Raw genomic sequence first — 20944 nt, forward strand, 5'->3', positions numbered from 1 at the left:
TCCTGTTACACGTATTTTCTCCAGTATCTTGCTACTCAACTGAAGTCTGCCACATGCTTCACTCATGACTGAACTTATGTGATCTTCCCATTTCACATTGCAACACACTGGAACACTCAAGTGTTTGTATAAATTGGCCAATTCCAGTTGTGACTCATTGATATGACACTAATGTTTTTGCATTCTGTGAAATGCACAATTTTACATTTCTCAACATTTAAATCAAATTGCCAGGCTTTGCACCACTTTAAAATCTTATCAAGATCTGACTGAATTGTAGAGGTCAGGGGTGGATGACCTCTAAAGTGGATTGTGGAGCTGGGCTGCTAGTGCTTAGGTACTCCTGTAATTCACCACCTTAAGGGTGGTTGCAGTGGTGTGGCAGGTGGTTTTATTCCATACAAGCTACAACAGTAGTGGTGGTACCAGAATGTGACCATATGACCATCACCTCCCCCCCCTCCCTCCCCGAAGACATAGATAGGACTTGGTTGGTGAAGCATGCTGAGGTAAGCAAGAGGCCTTTCCTTAAGGCTAGTGTGCAGCATCTGAAGAGCTGTGGATGGCAGCCCGGAGAGGTGGTGTGCTCAGTACTCAACGTTCAGCCTCCATAGTAGGGTGGACTTCGGCAGCCAGGATAGGGAGCTGAGGTGACTGACACAAATAGACAGCTCGGTGTGGGACATAACTGGGTGTGCAGAATCAAATTGCAGTCCTCAGCAAGGTTGATGATGGCTCACGACAATAAGGTGTGTGTCACAGGTGATGATGGACAAGAGCAGGGAGACGTGTTTGTCCGCACGGACAGTGACAGACAGGAACAGCTAGACAACCTCTGCACGAACTACGGACCTCTGGAGTTGGTGGACAACAGCACCTGGAAGTTAGCCAGCAAGTGGTTGGTAGGCTCCTAGTTGGCAGTATTTAGACTTAGCGAGGACAGCAGACCTCGAGCTGGTTTAGGTAGAGTCTGTTGGTGGCACCTAGCTGATCCAGCAGACTAGCATAGATCTCTCCTCATAACTGGCTTCTGGTGGTGACTGTCTGATGCTTGTCTAGAAATCTCTATACATAAAACGCAATTTCCCGATTGACTGGCTGACTCATCATTGCCCAGCCCAAACTGCTAAGGATAGAAACTTGAAGTTTGGAGAGGGTGTGGATTTTATACTGTAGGCACCATTTAAGAAGAGATTATCTGAAATTCCACCCCTAAGGGGGTGAAACAGGAGGTGAAAGACTTTTTGAAAATTTGTCACTGAAGAGAATTTTGAAGCTAGAATTATGAAAATGCATTTTGCTTCTCAGTCAAAAAATAAAAAATTTGTGTTTTAACACTTTTAGAAATTCACCAACTAAGGGGGTAAAATTGTAGATGAAAGTTTTTTTGAAAATAAATAATTACCATAGAGGTACTAAAGGATTTCTAAGGCACCATCTATGACAGTTGGTATTTCACTTCTCAGTTATATATAAAGAAATATTTGATAGGGGAAGAAAGTTGCTATGGTAATATCTCCACAAGAACACAAAAGGTATGATTAACAGAAACTTTGGACTGCAGCTACCAGAACTGCTTTTTGAATAGAAGTACATTCAAGAAAGACCACACTTACTTGGCTTGAAAAACTTAGAATGTGTTGCAATTTATGAACAACATAAAAATTTGATTAAGTAAAAACAAAAAAAAATCTCTGCAGGCCATACAGTCTACACGAGTGTAGCAGTGGGCGCTAAGCTAGTGGCAGGATATATGCGAGCTTGGTCCACTATTGTTTTGGAAAGTGTAGCAGTTATGCCCTCTAAGTCACAAGATCGAGGCATAAGGGATAGCCATTGAGCAACCACACCATCAGCGCCCCACCTTTCTTGTTTTGTCAGCAACTTCACACATCTGGCAGTGCTGTAACAGTGTGGCAAGTTCTTTCAGAAGCACCAGATAGTGACTTTAGCAATGTGAGCACATTGAATATGTCTTCTTGCACAAAAACACATACTATTGGGGTTTCTTGTGTCCTTCTCTCTTCCTATGATGTTTTTCTTAGAGGGTCACAGGAATCTGCTGCTATGACAGATGGGACTGTGGTGCCATACACCTACCCTCTTTGGAAGACCCAGTGTCCGGACCATCTACATCTCTGGACTCTGGAAAAAACTTTAACAACATATTCCATAGTTTGACAGATAGGTGTAATATTCATTGTTTCCTCATCCTAGTTCAGCTTAAACCACTGGGTTCATTGGTTGAGCATTTAACTAATTCTCACTTTCTAAGATTAATCCAGTCTATTGGCAAATGATTTACTGGGAATTCATGTGGGTGGGTGGTTTTTCACCTAAGCCAGATGCAGGTAGCATAAAGTAAAGGCAGAACTTCAACAGCACCAGAAACTGAAACACTCGACATTACAGTTTTGTGACGTTGATCATTATGGTACTGCTGCATGTGTAGGAACATCTTTTTCATTGTAATCCAGTGAATGGGTAAGGTTGGGTTCCATGGTGTCATTAAGGTTCTGTGCTTGGAGGACTTCCAGTGTTTTGTCTGGCCAAGACAGTGGAGGTGGTGTCACATTCATAATTGTGGTCCCAATTATAGTAGCTGGCAGGTAAGAAGTTTCTCCTGTGATATCACAAGCTGTACTGTTAATTAATAAACTATTACATTTCACCTCCAGTCGCACTATGACACTAGGTCAGTCTCCCTCATAGTAATTCACAACAACCGCTTTAGTTTTGTACATGGAACATATCTACTATATGCGTATCCTTTGAGAATAAGGTTGCGGCAGCAGGATATCCCACGGGCAACCTTCCACTTTTGTTTCTGCTTTGCCTAAAAGCATTTGAACCACACAAACCTCTGTGTCAGTCTGGACCATTTGGGTCTGTTACTTTCATGTTACAATTAACTCATCCTCATTGCTTATAACAAAATGAACATCATTTCAGGTACACCGTCCACAAAACAAATCCTCAGCACTTACCAGAAATCATATAAATCAAATATAATCATGTTATATAATCATAGCTACAGTATAATCATATAAATCACACAAAAATTGCTTTAAGGTACTGCCTCATCAACCTCCTACATCCCCGCCAGTGTACTATACCACAAGACCAAATCACTGACAACACTGAAAGATTCTATACTTAATCCATTAATTACCCGGGTCTTAGAAAAACACACCCCTACCACTAATCACAACAATTGGACACACAACCCCCCAATTTTTCATGGAAAGGTAAATTTATAATGTAATCAGTTGTTTTTCCTTCAAGAAAATTACTTAAAAATTGATATTACACAAGTTTTTAACCATGTCAGAATTGGAACTTTTCTGTGGCTACTCACAAATCTGCATTTGTCTTCCAAAACATTAAAAATACTTCATACCCGCAGATCTTGCCCCCACCCCCTACAAACTATCGTTTGGGTGTCCTTGTAACAAAGCCTCTGATTACCACTGTCACCAAAAATTCACACACACTAAAATAAAACACCAGTGTATGAAATTCTTCACAATGAATACATTCATGGTAATCCTTGATGGTGACTACCTGGGGAAAGAAAGCTACAGTCACTCTCCCTCCCCTTTTCAAAAGCTCTGATGTTCATAATCCACACCTATAGATACACCATCAATTAAATAAATATGCTTTCACTCTACCACCATACTGCCACCTTATTCAATAAATTACCATAAAAAACTTCAACTCATGTATACCACTAACAAAAAAAAATCAAAATGAACAAGCCTCAAACTTCACATATGAACAAAACAAGATTCCAAGCAAATGTGACATGAATGAGAGACAACTGTTAGCAATGAGTCCCATGAATCCTAGGCTTTCTATACAAATAACCACAAACAATGAATATCCTACATTAATATTTCAAGCTAACTTCTCAAATACAAAAATATAACATAAACCCCTTCTATAATAATGCAGTTGAAATAAAACATATTAATCTAAACCCCCTACATTCACGATCTTAATGCATATTGCATTTCGTGCCCTGCTTGCATAAATGTCCTCAGCCTCTTATCCTTCCTCTTACCTCCTACTTCCTTCCCAGGAATTGCTGCTACAATGTGTGGTAGTGAATCCACTGCATCTTTAAAAAGATCAAGGCAATAGTTGTCCATGTTGGAAATTGTAATTTGACATTCACAGGTGATATCATTTCAACTGCTTAGTATGGCCCCTGGTACCACATGATGAACTCCTTTATCTTACCCTTCAAGGTCTATAGGCTTCTTAATGTGATCTGTTGACCTGCGCAGTACTCTGGTAGTTCACTCATATGCAACACCATTCTCTCGTGATGTTCAAGGGCCTCGGTGTTCACTTTTAGCACCTGCTTCCACACATCTTTTGTTCACCTATTGAACTTTCATACCGATTCCCCATTCCTTCTGGTTCTCAGTTTGACCATGTCAAACAGTGAGCCAGCTTCCTGCCATACACAGCCTAGTATGGTGAAAGACCAGTGCTATCATGGGTTTTTGAATTATATGCTGCTGCCACATATGACAAGTAAACACGCCAATCATTAGGGTGGCTATTAACATAATAGATCTGCATCTTACCAGTCATTTGATTAACAAGTTCTATCCTACTGTTACCTTCTGGGTGTAATGGGCTAGTTCTTAGTTTATGAATATGTAGTAAGTGATGCAACTGCTTCATTAGTTCAGAGATGACATTGGTGCCTAACAGAGCAGAAAGCGGAACATAGACAGTCCTTGCTTGTCAGGATGTGCTAGAGTCTTCTGTCAGCACTTTAGGATTCCATAGCTGGTTTGGAAGGCAGGTGTGATGTGTGGGGAAGCTGCAGGCAAACCATCAGTGATCATAGGACAGTTCTTTATTAAGTTATTCAGCTTGGACAGTCTTCTGAGTGTGCCATATTTTTTTTGCATGATCCAGTGTTCTGTCATAATATTCTGGCACTGTGACTGCAGCCAATAGGGTGCAGCGAGTCTTGTGTATGCACTGGTTGGAAGACAGAGCACTGAGCAGGCATCTCTGGTATGATGGTGCTGTGCTGACACTGGTGGGGAAGCAGCTCTTGTTGCTTTCTGCAGAGTGGGGCGACAAGCGGCAGCAATTGCTGCAAGGATGTCGGCCCACATCACGCTACAGGACCTGGAATATAGTGGTCTTCTGTTGATGCCAAGGTGAGTGCAGAGATGGCTGGACACTCAGGTCATATGTCTGGAATGGTGGCAAAGTGTGGAGGCTGGCGTGGCAACCAGCTGTTTAGGTGGCAGGCAGTGTTTTGTGTTAGGCAGAGGTAGAGTTGTCTATATCACTGGCATAGCACGGAGCAGCACAGGCTTGATGTTACATAACTGCTGTATGTTTGATGACGATGAGCTGGTTCAGCCACGTTTAAATATTGCTACTCCATGCTCATTTCACAGTAATAGTGCTGTTAGAGTTCCACACTGAACAGCCTGGAATGAGCTGAGGACACAGTTGAAGTCAGACTGTTACACTCCCTGCAGGCTGGTCCAGCACTGGCACGTGTGGCCTGTTATCACAGACACAGCTGTGAAGCTACTGACCACACAGTCCACTGGCCAGCACCTAACTTTGTCTCTGACCTTATTCCGTTCTGGCATTCAACTGCTGATTCTAAATCTCATTTATAACTTTACAGTTTCCTCCCTTCTATTAAGAAAATTGGCCCTTGAATTTTGCCGAAACACAGACACTGGTTTATTTACCATTATTTACATTTCATATTTCCATCTCCACTCATGATATCATTTTTTGCTTTAAACTATCTTCACTTTTAGTGCTGGTAGCAGATACATATCTTCACGTCATGGAAAGATAATGGGAATTATGAAGACATCCTAACCTATATACTAAATTTGTGTCTCTTTCTCATATTACTTACATCACATTCCTTTAACAAATCAAATACATTCTCAAATAGTAACATTAAGTCATATCTTGACGTACAAAAATAATATGACACATATCCAATTACTAACGTAAAAAACCATGCACTACTTGACTTTTCTGCTTCTCTTTTCATTAAACTATATGAATACCATCCACCATCTTGCTACTTTATCCTATCACTATGATCTCGCAAGTAGTGAAAATTATCTGCAAGTTTATGGGTTTTCCATGGTTTCCTTAAGTCACTTAATGCAAATGCAAGGATGATTCCTTTGAAAGGGCATGACCACTTTCCATCTCCACCCTTCCCTAATCTGAGCTTGGCCTCCGTCTCTAATGATCTCATTGTCAACAGGACATTATACACTAATCTCTCCTCCTCCTCCTCCTCCTCCTCCTCCTCCTGAAAGTTTATGTTAATATCTTACTATTTACAGTTATCGAAAAACAAGGAGAATACACTGACCTATGCAAACAGAATGGTTCATGCACTGCCCTATTGTTTGGCAATAATAGCCCGTATGAACTCTGTGGTTTGCACACTGTCATATTGCTCCATCTTCTTATATCTTAGTAATTCAGGAGAGTTTATTTACAACAGTAGGAAATCCATGGTAACCTTGCTTTGATCGCCTCCTCGTAGTATTGTGGTTGAGGAATATGTCTGAAATCTCATAAGCTATTACTCTTTTCACTCTTTATTAATCTATACTACTATATGAACACAAGTCATTGTTTAACTCTATAACCAATAATATAGAAAAGTTCTTGACCAATTTAATTCAATTTTTTATGTAATAATCTAATACACAAATTCATATAATTGATTTGCCCCAATGGAAAACGAATCTACAGCCTTCAGTGAAGATACACTATATTGTCCAACCTCCAGCAGGACTCTAAAATTAGAAAGCATGGAGGACACACATGGGGACTGTGGATAGGTGGTGCTAGGTGGGAGTGGGAGTAGGCCGTGGAATGTGCCAAAATAATCAGTGCAACTGCGATTAACAGTGTGTCCAAGTGGCACAGTGGTTTACACAACTGCTTAGTGAGCAGGAGATCCCAGGCTTGTATCCCAGTCCAGCACACTTTTTCACTTGACTCAGCTGATTCCATACAAAGTCCCTATACAGTTGACATCAATATTTCGTTCCCTTTCCTATCCTCCCCCTCCCCCTCCCTCCCCCTCCACCTTCAATTTATATAACTTAATATTTACTTAATTGCAATGAAATTTTAAAAAAAATTCAGCAGTAAATACAAAGTTCTGTTTACAGTACATTAGATTTAGATCTACAATCAACACTACTACTACTTCTCATGTAGCTAACAGAACTTTTTAATATGTGAATATTGGTATCTCCCTATTTTCTGACTGTTATATTGAACACAGCATTAATCTTTCCAGTTTTCTGGTAAGATTATGCAGGCATGCTTTATACAATAGTGCAAAAACAGTAAGGCTGTAGTAATCAGTGTGCTGACAAATACAGTAACACTGAACAGAAAAAGCTGTGTTTAAACTCTTGCCTGGCCATTTAATCAATGTCCAAGGACTAAATATTTTACATTTTTATATGAGGACTTGGATAACAACAAATTGTTTGAGATTTTAACACTAAAGATAGGTTGTGAACTAGGACTATTTTTAGTGGCCAGGTGTTTGCTGTCACAATAATGTGAAATACATGGTGTATCATAAAGAATCATCTGATTTGGCATGTCTATATTTCTAAAACTAATAAACGTGTACGATGAATTTTGTTTTTTAATGAATGGAAAACACAAAAAGTTTCTTTTTCATACCTTTTCATAGGTGTTCAATACGCCTCTCTTGAGATGCATGGCATATGTCAGTGTGGTGTTCGAATTTCTCCCATACTGCAGCAGACATGTCTTGAGTTACAGCTTCCACAGTTGATGCCATGAAGTGTCTCAGTTCATTTGTTGTGAACAATGTACGAAGAACTTGCAGTAGCTGAATTTTATGTGGTTTCATGTGTAAACATCGACACAACATATGCCAGATGGACATCAGGGGCCTGTTGAGCTGCACAGCAAATTAATTTCTGTGGACTCGTTGTGAAAATAAGGCAGATGTATTTGACATCAGTGTCAGACACTCAAGGATGGCCCGGCAGTTTGCCTTTACACAAACAACCTGTTTCTCAGAATTGTTCATGCCATTGGTTAATGCTCTGTGCTGTAGGAGGATTCAAACCATACCTAGTACAAAAGTCATGCTGAACAGTTGTTACTGACCCACACTGCGCAACAAGTAGAACACAAAATGCTTGCGCAACAAGTAGAACAGAAAATGCTTTCTGTTGTCCCAACATCATTTTTACTAGAAATGATATGGGCACACACTGCTGCTATGTAGCAGGAACTACGTAAAACTTGAGAGTTTGCTCTTTCCAACGGTACATGGTTCACGCACATATCTCAAATAACAAAATGGTTATAATTTTTTAAAATTGTATGATTGTTTTTGGTACACCCTGTATAGTTTGCACGGCTTCTCTCTTCTGCAGTGAGAAAGTAGACCTTAAAATAGATTTCCCATGTTGACAGAGAATAAATAGAAATTAAATCTGATCTGCTGTAAATTTTTATGCACATGCTGTAGGATTGTTTTCCTCAGAATGTGTTGAGAACTAAAATTTCGTAAATATAGTTGCATTTTAGGGCTTTTGTGGATTTGTCTATCTTAATATTAGGACTTGTATGTCATTCTATCTCATGCTCTAATCTACCAGATGCTATTTGTACCCAAATTTTAGCTCAAGAGAAAGATCCATGGATCTTCTAAGAACACACACACCTATATTCACAAAGATTTATGTAAATGCTCGTAATTCTATTTGTAGTAAAGGGGGATGCTGGTGAGTGAAGGTCAGTAAAAGATCATAACCTCATTCAGGGAAAGACTTTAATTATTGCAGCGCTGTTGTACAGTTGCCAGTGTCATACTGGTGCAAGAAGCTTAGAGGAAAGGTAATACACAAATGAGAGTTTATAACAACATGGAAATCACTTGATAAAATCTTAATAGTCTAGTTAAGATACATTTGCACATAAAATTCAGAATTACACCTTTAATTTTAATATATTTTTGATATTCTGTGGTCATACGTAGACAGCAAATATTTGAGCAACCACGTTCATGTCACAAAAAAGTACTACTGTGAAATTAATATTTTCTTTGAGTTTTATTGTTAGTTGAACATTTAACTATAACTGAGTAACTCACATAATTTTTTACTGTTAAAATGGCAAGTGTGTACATGGCTGCACCATCATGAGTAATAGAAATTAGCCCAAGGAATATCAGTGTTATTTTCAAGTCGAATGTTACAGTGCAAACTACATGAAGAACACTGCTGGTCATCTTTACCAATACAGTGACTGCCAACATCATTTTGCAATACTGGAGAAAGAACTGCTAATGTCAAAACTTAAGAGTTGATTTGGCAGTAGTTTTGCACAATTGTAGCTTCAAGTACAACAGTAATGTTAGGACTATGTCAGGTATCTGATGCAGATGAAGCTTGGAAAATAAATTAAAAAATCCAGTTCAGAGTTGACAGAAAGGCAGTGGGACAGGGAAGATGGGATAAGAGGGAAAGAAATGAAAAGTGAAATGACTAGTGCAATTAAGAACTAAAAAGAAAATAGAAAAGTAGACAGGGAAAAATTAGAAAGAAGGGGAACATGAAAATAAGTAAAAAGTAACAAAGTAAATTATTGAATAAACAAATAAAGAAATAGTAACAAAAACAAAAAAGGGACCAATGGTGTATAGTAATGGAGGTTAAGAACAATAGGGTGTCGAGATGTACCATGTTTTATGGACTATCACTATGGACTATAAGATGCACCTAAATTTTAAGCATTTTTTTTTAAATAACATTTTTATTACTAGATTAGAAAGCCAGACTAAAAAAATTTTCTTAATTTATAAAACCAAACAGGTCTTCAAAATCCCTGAGATTCATCATCTGAACTTCCCTCTTCTTCTTCTCGTCCTCCTCCTCCTCCTCCTCCTCCTCATCATCATCATCATCATCATCATCCTCTTCACATATAAGATTGTCTTCACTGTGATCAAAAGCATTACTTATGCCACACTTTGTGAAATATTTAACAGTAATGTCTTCTCTCACTCTAGACCATGACTGTTTTATCCACTGAAATTGCAATTGTGAAATAAGTCCTCCTGGAGTAGCAGCAAGCTCTGTATTTCACTGCCTCAATATCTCTTTTACAGAATTGTTCAAATGACTACTAAACTGATCTAGCACTAGAAGAGAACTCTTCTTCAATAAAGCATCTTTCTTCTCTCCCACATTTTGTTAATCCATAATTTTATACTAGCCTTGTTGATCCAGACCTTGTCATGTATATGAACAACAATAGTTGGCAGTATTTCTGAGGATTTTGGCATTGTTTTGCACTTCAAAATGATCATTGGACTAAGTTTAGTACCATCAGCACAACATGAAAGAACAACAGTGTAGTGTATTTTTTCATGTCCACTAGGTTGTATACTTACAACTTTAACACCTTTCATGGCGAAACTTCTGTTACTTGGCACATCAAATGTCAAAAAAGTATCATCCATATTCACTATTTGGTTTAGTTCCACACTGGTTTTCTTTCGATATTGACTAATATAGTGATGGAAGAAAATATTTTCTCTTCATACTCTTGTGCCATTTTCTGAGATATTTTGATTTTGGTTTGCATGCTAAGTCCATGACACTTCACCCATCCGTAACACCAACCAGCTCCACCCTTAAAGTCTGTTAACTTCCGCTGTAGTGCTAGCTTATGAATGTGTGAATTGTTTTTGTATTAATTCCAATGCCACTTTGATAGTAGCCTTGAATTTATTTCAATATGCCATCTTCTAGTTGAATAGTTTTTTCTATTGGTGGAAGGCCGAAATGCCACTCTGTTGCTCTGTTGCCATGTTCTTCTGCATATGCTATTTCTTTCAATTAATAGTTTGCATCATATGAATACTTTTTAGTTTTCCACTCCTAAACTAGCTACTAACAAAAATATTGTATGTTACCAATAACTCAAATCACTTTCAATTCAATTCAGTGGCACCATAGACTGCAATGACACATCATAGGTTAGACAGTGTTTTGGGTTTGTGATGGTGGGGCAAGAGGGAGACAGTGTTAGCAAGCTTGTAAATAACCACAACTCTTGCTGCTGCCAGTTGAATCTGTTGTTGCCAGATACACACACTTTTGAATATATGGCTATTTTTAATTGTGGTGAAAATTTTAAATCAAACACTGGACATTTTTATGTAAATTTCAAGTATAAGATACATGTAAACTTTGGAGGCAATTTTTTTGAAGAAAAAAAAGTATCTTATAGTCCATAAAATATGGTAAGGATATATTGGAGAGAAAGTTCCCATCTATGAGGTTCAAGGTAATTAATACTGGGTGAGAGGATCCAAATGGCCCATGTGGTGTTGCAGGCATTCACATCCCTCGAGATGTGCTGTACAGCATGCTCAGCAATGGGGTACTGGGTGTCCCCAAGGCAGACAGTTCTGGCATGCCCAATCACACACTCAGCCAGTTTAGTATTGATCATTCGTATATAAACAGCATTACAGTGAACATGTGTTAGTTTGTGTGTATGGTAACACAAAGTGGGGGGTTTGGTAAAAAATGTAACACAAATAAATAATAATGATAATAAAACATGTAACACAGGGATCACACTACTGATACGTGAGCTTTTCCCTCCCCATTTATGCCAAGGAGTGGTTGCTTGTCTTCCTGGAGCATCAGAACTCCCAGTAACAGCTGCTGTGCTAGGTGGCACTTGCTGTGACTGGGTGGCACCCACAGGGAGAGCCCCTGATACGAGTAGGTGGTATCAGGGTGAATGCTTGGCACATGAATCACTTCCAACTGCAAAAATCTGACCATTCTCAAATGGCTGTCTCTTCAAATGGTAAAGGATTGTTGAATGCTTCTTTGTATGACCTAGCACCTTTCCCTTCCCTTGCTACACCATGGGAGGAGGACCAGGCTTGTTGTCTTAGGATGGAACAGTTTCCCTGCTACCTCTGTACTAGGACAGATGGGGTCACATTCACCTGCACAAAGCCATTGTTTTTAATGGAGAATATCTTGGACAAGTTTGGTTATGTGGAGTCTCTCAGTAAGATAGTCAGGCTCACTGTTGATCAAACCTTTTTCTGCCACCCAACCTGCAGCTATTCATGCTTATGATCATCTTGGCAATGCCGCAGTGTCTGTTACTCCTCCCCAATCCCTGGATATGGTCCAGGGAGTGATTTTTCATAGGGACCTCACCCTGAAAACTCATGAAGAACTCCAGGATAATATGGAGTGACGCCACATTCATTAAGTTCAACATGTGCAGAAGGGTAGCAAAGACAACTGCACCGATACCAGCACCTTCATTCTGGTTTTCGAGAGGGATACTCTCCCAGAGAAGGTTAAGGTCATGTGCTATAGATGTGATGTGAAGCTGTACCTCCTATCACTCATGACGTGCTTTCAGTACTTGTGCTTTGGGCATGTCTTCCCACTGTACGGCAGACCATCTGTGTGGTGACTGTGGACACCCACTCCATGGGGGAAGCCCCTGTGTTCTGCCCCTGTGTGTGTCAATTGTCATGACTGTTGCCCAGCTTATAAGAGAGAAAATAAGATCCAAGAGTACAAGTCCCTGGATCACCTGCCTTATACTGAGGCTCACAAAAAATATGAGAGACTCCATCTGTTGTCAATTTCTTTAACTTTTGTCTCTGTTATATCCTTTCACCCTCCAACCTCCTCCTTAACCCAGCCCTGTCCCCCTCTCCCCTCCAGTTCCCATGTCCTCCCCTCCGAGAGCCTCTCCTTCTCCCTGGCCAAAGCAGTGCCCTCCTTCTTCAATACCTGCTGGGGATGGGGCTCATCCCCAGGACCCCTGTCTCCAGTGTCTCTCAGCCTACTACCACAAGTCAGCCACAAGATGCACCATCTGTGTGCCCCAAGGTCACCCACTGTCTTTCAGTTCTGGACCTTGCAGAAGCCTGTACTCCCTGTGTACCCTGCCATCCTCCACCTCTGAAAGAGAGAAAGAAAAAGGGTAAGCCCGAGGACAAGCCCCCCCCCCCCCCCCCCCCCGAGGTGCCATCTCCCTCTGCACAACCTGTGTCTGATGTCTTATTTATAGGTGTCACCCCATCCTTGTTGGTGATGACTAATCACGGAGTAACATGACCTCCTCTCAGCTTCTTTATGTCTAACCTGGACTCTTGCCACACGACGATCCAGTGGAATTGCAATGGGTGCTATATCACCTGCCAGAAATGCAACATCTTGTTTCTTCCTATTCTGCATTCTGTCTTGCTCTTCAAGAAATGCACTTCCGTGATGACCATTCTTCAATTTTTCTTGGTTATTGGTATTCTGTCAGAACTGTGGCAGCCCCAGTATAGCATCTGGAGGGGTCTGTGCTTTGGTTCACTCTGATGTCATTACTGACTAGATCCCTCTTCACACCAACTTGGAAGTGTGCAAATGACTCCAGCGATCACTGTTTGCAATGTCTACCTCCCTCCAGGTAGGCCACTTCCTTGTGTTGAGCTGTCTGCCTTAACACAATAACTCCAGCCCCCGCTTCTCCTCCACAGGGCTTCAATGCCCACCACCCCCTGTGGGGGAGTGTCACTTCAATTGATAGAGGTCTCCTAATTGACCAACTTATTACATACTTTCATTAGTGTCTCCTCAGTGATGGTTCCCCTACCATCTTCAGGGCCACCCATGACACTTTTACTGCTATTGATCTCACAATCTTCTCCCCTGCTCTCTTGGCTCCCCCCCCCCCCCCCCCCACTGGTCACCCCATGATGATCCTTCCATTTTCCAGTGATTTTATGGTTCCCCTGTTGCCACCAGGCAGACAGGCCCCATGTTGGGCACTCAACAGGGCAAACTGGCCTTTACATACATCTGCTCTGCACTTCGACATCTCTGTCTCGAATTGCATTGATGCATTTGTGCAGGGCACTGCCACTATTCTTCATGCTGCTGGCACTGCTGTCCCCTTATCCACAGGTTGCCCTCATCATTGACCAGTACCATGGTGGAGCAAGGACGTAGTAGTCTCTGTCCAGGACCGCTGACGGGTGATTTCGATGATGCCCTTCACAGACCACCCTCCTCCATGCTAAGGCTTGTTACCTTGTTACGCAGAGTAAAAACAAATGATGCTGGGAGCACCATGTTTCCTCCCTGGGGACGTATGCTTCCTCATAGGTTTGGTCCAACTCCGTAGCCTTCTGGGCCGCCAGTGACAGTCAACTGTCCAGGGTCTTATCCTCCAAGGCACTCTGTGCACTGATCCATTGGTCCCTGCAGAACACCTTGAGACACACTTTGTGATGGCATCGACATCCTCTTCCTATCTGGCTACCTCTTTCTGGTGGAAATTCTGAGTTGAACAAACCCCACTCTCTTTCAACCCCCACCACACTGAACCCTATAATGAACCCTTCACTGAATGGGAATTATTGCAGGCTCTTGTCTCTTCACGTAACGTGGCCCCAGACCGGGATCCCATCCATGACTAGATGGTCCAGCACCTGGATATTACCCAGGGGTAGCATCTACTCAGGGTCTTCAACCACATTTGACTCATGGGTGCCTTCCTGTCACAATGGCGAGACAGTATAGTTATCACCATCCTTAAGCCTGGGAAGAACCCAATGTCCCTTGACAGCTACTGCCCCATTAGCCTGATGAATGTACTTTGTAAAATGCAAAGAGGATGTTTAGCTCCCAATTATGTTGGGTATTCGAATCTTGGTGCCTTGTGTCCCCATATCAGTGTGGCTTCTACAATCTCCAACCTACCATTTACTCAGATTGGAAACATCAATCCGATAGGCTTTCACTAACTGCCGGCACTTTGTTGCGGTCTCCTTTCGCCTACATAAGGCATACAACATGGCTTAGTGCCTCCACATTTTAGTTACCCTCCATGACTGGGGCTTTTGCCGCTCCCTTCCAATTTTTATCCATGAGTTTTTATCCCACTGTCTCTTCCGGGTTCGAGTTGGCATTTCACTCAGCACTCCTCCGATTCAGGAGAATGGTATGCCACAGACTTCTGTGTTAAATATCACCCTCTTCCTCATGTAGCCATCAATGAGCCTGTAATCTCTGTTGGGCCTGTGGTTACTCCGGCATTGTATGTTGACGAATTTTGCATCTGATGCAGCTCCTGTTCAGTAGCATCTGCTGATTGTCAGCTCCAAGGCCTCTCTGTGGACCGTCTCCCATGGCTTCCTATTTTCTCCCTCCAAAACGCAGGTTATGCATTTTTGTTGTCGCAGATGCTAGAGAGGGAGTGCTTTCCCAAATGGCTCACACTAAAAACAGAAAATATTGACGTGGAGGTCAAACCTCAAGTGGGGACATAAATGGCAAAAAGGATGAAAGAGATCAGATAGGAGGAACAAAATTGCACACTGTACAGGGAACCAGGTTGATAGCCAGGTCAACATAAATCAGAACACTGAGAGAGGGGAAGGAGGGGACAGTGGGGAAGGAGTGAGGATAGGGAGGGGGGCGAGGGTTAAGGAATGACAGCCAGGGAAGGAAGAATGGGCTGCAATAGCTGGGGGCCCCATGTGCACCACACACAAACTGATGAAAGAACCATGAGCCCCTGGTGGACTACATACTCTGCAGTTCCCCTGTATCCCAACTAACATACGTTCATTGTAGTGCTGTTTATCTAGGAATGATGAGTACTAAACTGGCTGAGTGTGTGAGAACTATCTTCCCACCCAGTACTAATTACCCTGAACTTCAGAGATTGGAACTTTCTATCCAGTACATCCTTACATCCCACTACCCTTTCATCCTTAAGTTTCTTTTAATTTGCATAAGGGCACTGTTGAGCATCAAACACTACATCTACTACTACTACTACTACTACTACTATTCCTACTTGTCCTTAACCTCATTAATGTATATTGTTGGCCTCCTTTTTTTTAAATATATTTCTTTATTTGTTTACTCAATAATTTACTCTGTTACTTTTTACTAATCTTGAGGTTTTTGGGGACCTCTCCCACTCTCTCTTTTTAATTTTATCCTGTCTGCATTTTAACTTTAATTTTAGTTCTTTATTGCACTATTAATGTCACTTTTTGTTTCTTAACCTCGTATTCCATCTACCCTATCACTCTGACCTTCTATCAGCTCTGGACTGAAGCTGGCACAGTGCTTACCACTGTTCAATCTTTAGCTGCCTCCTTTCTCTGTCATCCGCTCCATCATCCTTGTCTGCCATCATCCTTGCAACAGGAGATATCCTCTCAACCTGGAATCTGACTGACTGGTCCCAATTGTATCTCTCTGTCCTCCTGAGAGAAGTACTGACAATTTCAAGATCTACAATCAGTTCCACAAGAAAGTGTACGCCATAATTTTAATTTTAACATCTGCAGCGACATCTCTGGTTATGGTCTTGAGTCTGTAATCAATGCGCTTTTGCACAGTGTATAGATAAACAGTGAGATAGTTGAATGTTTAGTTTCATTGGATCCAGTTTAAAATAAGCACAAAATATCTGAAGCATCACTTACTTATATATTTATCAAAAACACCTTCTGAGGTCCCTTAAGAAGCTATTTGGTTTGAACACGGCAAACTGGGTGCTTCAAGAGGATACTGATCTGAAATGTTGCCACAGCATCTGTAAAATATGGAAACAAGACTATGGGGTGTAGGGGAGAGTGGGGCTAGTGTGGACTTGGAGTAAGAGTGGACACAGAATTATTTCAGTGAAATAATCTTTGGAATTTTTGTATGTTCATGTTGGTAGTTCTGTAGGATGTAGTGAACAATCAAACAAAGTTTGGTGCCAGTATGGTTATTGTTGCAAGCAAGAGAACTGAAAATTCGATTTCTGTCCTTTCTATTCGATTTTTGTCATAAACCAGTTTCAAGATTACTCCAAAGGGTTAGTACTGAACATATTATCAGTTATGGTTTATAAATTTATAAAGATTTCCCTAACTTTTACTTGTGTAATGTTTCATCTAAATACAACACATTTGCTAAAATTTGATTTCATATCCAGAATGGCCCCCTGGACCAAGTGTGGACATTTGAAGAGGAGCAAGTGTGGACAGTGTCCACTGTTACCCCAGTCCTGATTTAGAACAGTTTCATAATTTTACATTTATGAATGATTTTAGTAAATTATCTGTATTGTAGATGGTGAGGACACATATCCAAAAAGCTGACAGGGCTAATATTGATGAAGAAAGAGTTCAGAAAGTGCTAAAAGAAGTTTTGTTCAGAAAGGGGAGTACTGAACGAACTGCAGAGAAATTTGGTTAAAGAAGTTGATGCTACAGAAATGCGTCACCACAGCTAAGAAATATGCTGCTGAAAGCATTCAGACCCATCCAGATGAGTTTCTAAACTATGCCACCATATGATAATTCTATCATTATTTGTAAACCAACTGTCTTAGATAAATAACAGATACAGTTGTGTAGTTCCAAAAATCCTCTTCTATTCCATACCTTGTGGCTGACTACATTATATACTTTTTTCAGATCCATGTGATGGAACTGATTCCGGAAATTCAATGAAGAAATCCAAACACTTAGTATGACTGAGTCCAAATCCAAAGTTCACAAGATTTTTACAGATCCTCAAAAGAAATTACTTCATGAAGGCATCAAATTTACATTATGGACTGACATACAACCAAGCACGTGAACTGCCGCTTATGTATGCTAAAAAACTGCAGAAAAGAAATTACCCTAGGAGCTGGGATGTAAGGCATATGGCAGAAAGGGGCTGGTTGTGTAGATTTTTACGTAGGCAACAGAAGCTATCTCTTTGTAGACCTGAAAATACAAGCTTCTGAAGGGATGCAGCATTTAACTAAGTAAATGTTAATCTTTTCTTTGACAATTTTTTGAGTGTGTTGGAAAATTTTAAGTTCACTCCAGACAGGATGATGAACTAGGATGAGTGTGGCATTCCTACCGTAATGTAGCCTCCTAAAGTTATTGCAGAATGTGGTAAGAAGCAAGTGGGAATGGTAGCATCACGAGAGAGGCGAAAATGTGACCATGTGTGCTCATTAATGGCCATACTGCCAGTGTTCATTTTTCCATGAGTCCATATGAAAGACAAATTCATGGATGGTGTGCCAAATGGTAGTATTGGCTTCACCAATAAATCTGGATACACGGCAACCGAATTGTCCCTTGAAGTTTTGAAGCATGTAGCTAAGCAGATGAGCTGTTCAGAAGACAATCGCCTACTCATACTTTTGGACAATCATGCAAGTCACATCAGCATTTATGTTGTCAATATGGCCAGAGATGCTAAAATCACTCTTCTGACATTCCCACAACATTGTTCCCACAGGATGCAACCACTAAATATCACTGTGCTTGGGCCTTGTAAGCGATATCTAAGAATAGCAATGGCTGACTGGATGAGGATGCATCCTGATCATCCAGTCACTATTTCAGAAATCACTCTGTTTTGTGGGACAGCCTTTCCACTTTCATTTACCCAAAAAATATCGCATCTGGCTTCAAAGTGCGTGGATTGTGGCCACTTATTAGGTTGGCATTTACTGAAGATGATTTTAGGCTGTCGGAAGTAACCAAACAGACAGCAGCCTCTACGTCAAGTTGTCACACACCTTCTCCTGTGGATCCTGCAAGTTTGTGTGATGCTTCACCTTCCACTTCAGGTGCAGTCCTAACTGAAATTCCAACTCCTGAAGACTGTCGACCTTTCCCAAAAGCCGCAAGGTGAGGAGGAAAATCGAGGCAAAAGAAATCTGTAGTTTACACTAGTACTCAAATAAAAATTGGAAGACTTTGTTCCAGAGCAAGAAAGCAAGAAGGACCTGATGATCTCTGAGGAGAAAAAAAATCAGTGATTATACAGACAGTGGATTGGACACCTTTTCATCAATATGCTGGAATCTGAGGATGAGGGATGTTGTGAAAGAGATGACGAGGAAGCCCAAACTGTGCAAATGTTGACACATGATGAAGTGAGGTCTGGTGATATTGTTTTTGTTCGTATTGCCACCAAGGAGACTTTTAAATATTATGTTGGGCAAGTTGCAAATACTGTTGAGTAAGAGAAAGTGTATGTTTCCTATCTGCAGAAAAAAGGATCTGGATTTGTATTCCCTTTTGTCCCAGATGAGTCAATAGTGGAGAGGTCTGATATTACTTGTCTCCTGCCTTCTGCAAAAACAACCGGGACACAAAGACACGGGAGGATGCTGCAGTTTAATGTTGATTTTGAAAAGTACAGCAGAGTGTGCGCTGATATGAAACTTCCTGGCAGATGAAAACTGTGTGCCAGACCGAGACACAAACTCGGGACCTTTTCCTTTCGTGGGCAAGTGCGTTCTTGCAGGAGTGCTAGTTCTGCAAGGTTCGCAGAAGTGCTTCTGTGAAGTTTGGAAGTAGGGGACAAAGTACTAGTGGAATTAAAGCTGTGAGGATGGGTTGTGAGTTGTATTTGGGTAGCTTAGTTGGCAGAGCACTTGCCTGTGAAAAGCATAGGTCCTGAGTTCGAGTCTCGGTCTGGCACACAGTTTTAATCTGCCAGGAAGCTTTAAAAAAATAAATAAATAAATAAAAAATAAAAAAAAATTCTTGAGGTTAATATTGATGTTTCACATTTATCGAGGAAAAAATAAAACTTTTTTATACTGTCCATTTCTTTTACCCCATGCAATTTCATTGCAGACATCTTGGCCTTTTTTTTAAAAAAAAAAAAAAAAAAAGGTTGGTGGTCAAAATGTTGAAGATTGGCCTGCAATGTCTCCGGATGCAGATCCAATTGATAATGTTTGATTGTATATTAAGATGAAGCTTAAACAAAATCAAGTATGTAGGGTACTTTGAAGCAGCTGTCATATCAAATGACGATGATATGGTAATTGGTACCGAGGGAATAAGCAAAAAATCATGTGAAAAGCATGCCATAAAGGTGTCGAGCTATAATCAGTAATGGCGATGATTGAATTTACTACTAGGTAATTGTGCAGTTAGTAATAACATATATTCTCATGTAAACATATATAAACATATATTTATAATAGTGTCCTTTATTTCATACAGATAATGGCATACACTATCTTGTGAAACTGACTCTAGAACAGTTGTTTGTACTTTTATATTTGTCTCTATAGATTTATGTGTGGCTTTTCTATGTATACAGAAGGAAGGAAATGCAGACAGTTTGCAACTGAAAATTCCAGCTCCATTCTTTCTTTTTTTCTTTTCATCTTCTTCTCTCTCTCTCTCTCTCTCTCTCTCTCTCTCTCTCTCTCTCTCTCTCTCTCTCTCTCTCTCTCTCTCTTTTGCCAAGTTTTAATTCAGTAAGTAGAGACCAGAAAATGTAGTAACTATTTTTGGCAAAATTCGCATCTATTTTTTGCAGAATTCATGTCTACTTTTGTCAAAATTTGCATCTATTTTCTTTGTTTGTAAATGATTAAACACAAATTTAAGAGGGGGTCACACTGTGTGAGTGAAGAGAAACAAGGCCTCTGCTCTTTGAAACTGACTGTTAAAGAATTGCCAACTGGGAACTTTGTGACTGGAATATTTACTTTTGCAAAGCTTCAACAACTTTTTCTTCCAAAAGGGGCTTTGTGTTCTTTGTTTGGTTGTATAGAGGTTTTCCCGGCAGTGAAAAGACTATGTAAAGTGTTTCTGGGTATTATTTGTGTTTTCCTGCCAAATTTCATGTTTACAAAATCTGCAGACAATTAATTTTTACCTTTTGTGTTCATTCATAACTGTGCAACACATGCCTGGCAGCGCTATGGATAGAACTGACAAGGCAGTTGGCGTAGTAGTAGTGTTAGGGCAAGAATTTCGGTGGAGTCAGAAAACGTTAAGATTTTGCTTCGCAATTGCTGTAGCGCAGAATGCGGGCACTATAGG

Source organism: Schistocerca piceifrons, chromosome 1 (genome assembly GCF_021461385.2).
Source record: "Schistocerca piceifrons isolate TAMUIC-IGC-003096 chromosome 1, iqSchPice1.1, whole genome shotgun sequence".
NCBI classification, from domain to species: Eukaryota; Metazoa; Arthropoda; class Insecta; order Orthoptera; family Acrididae; genus Schistocerca; species Schistocerca piceifrons.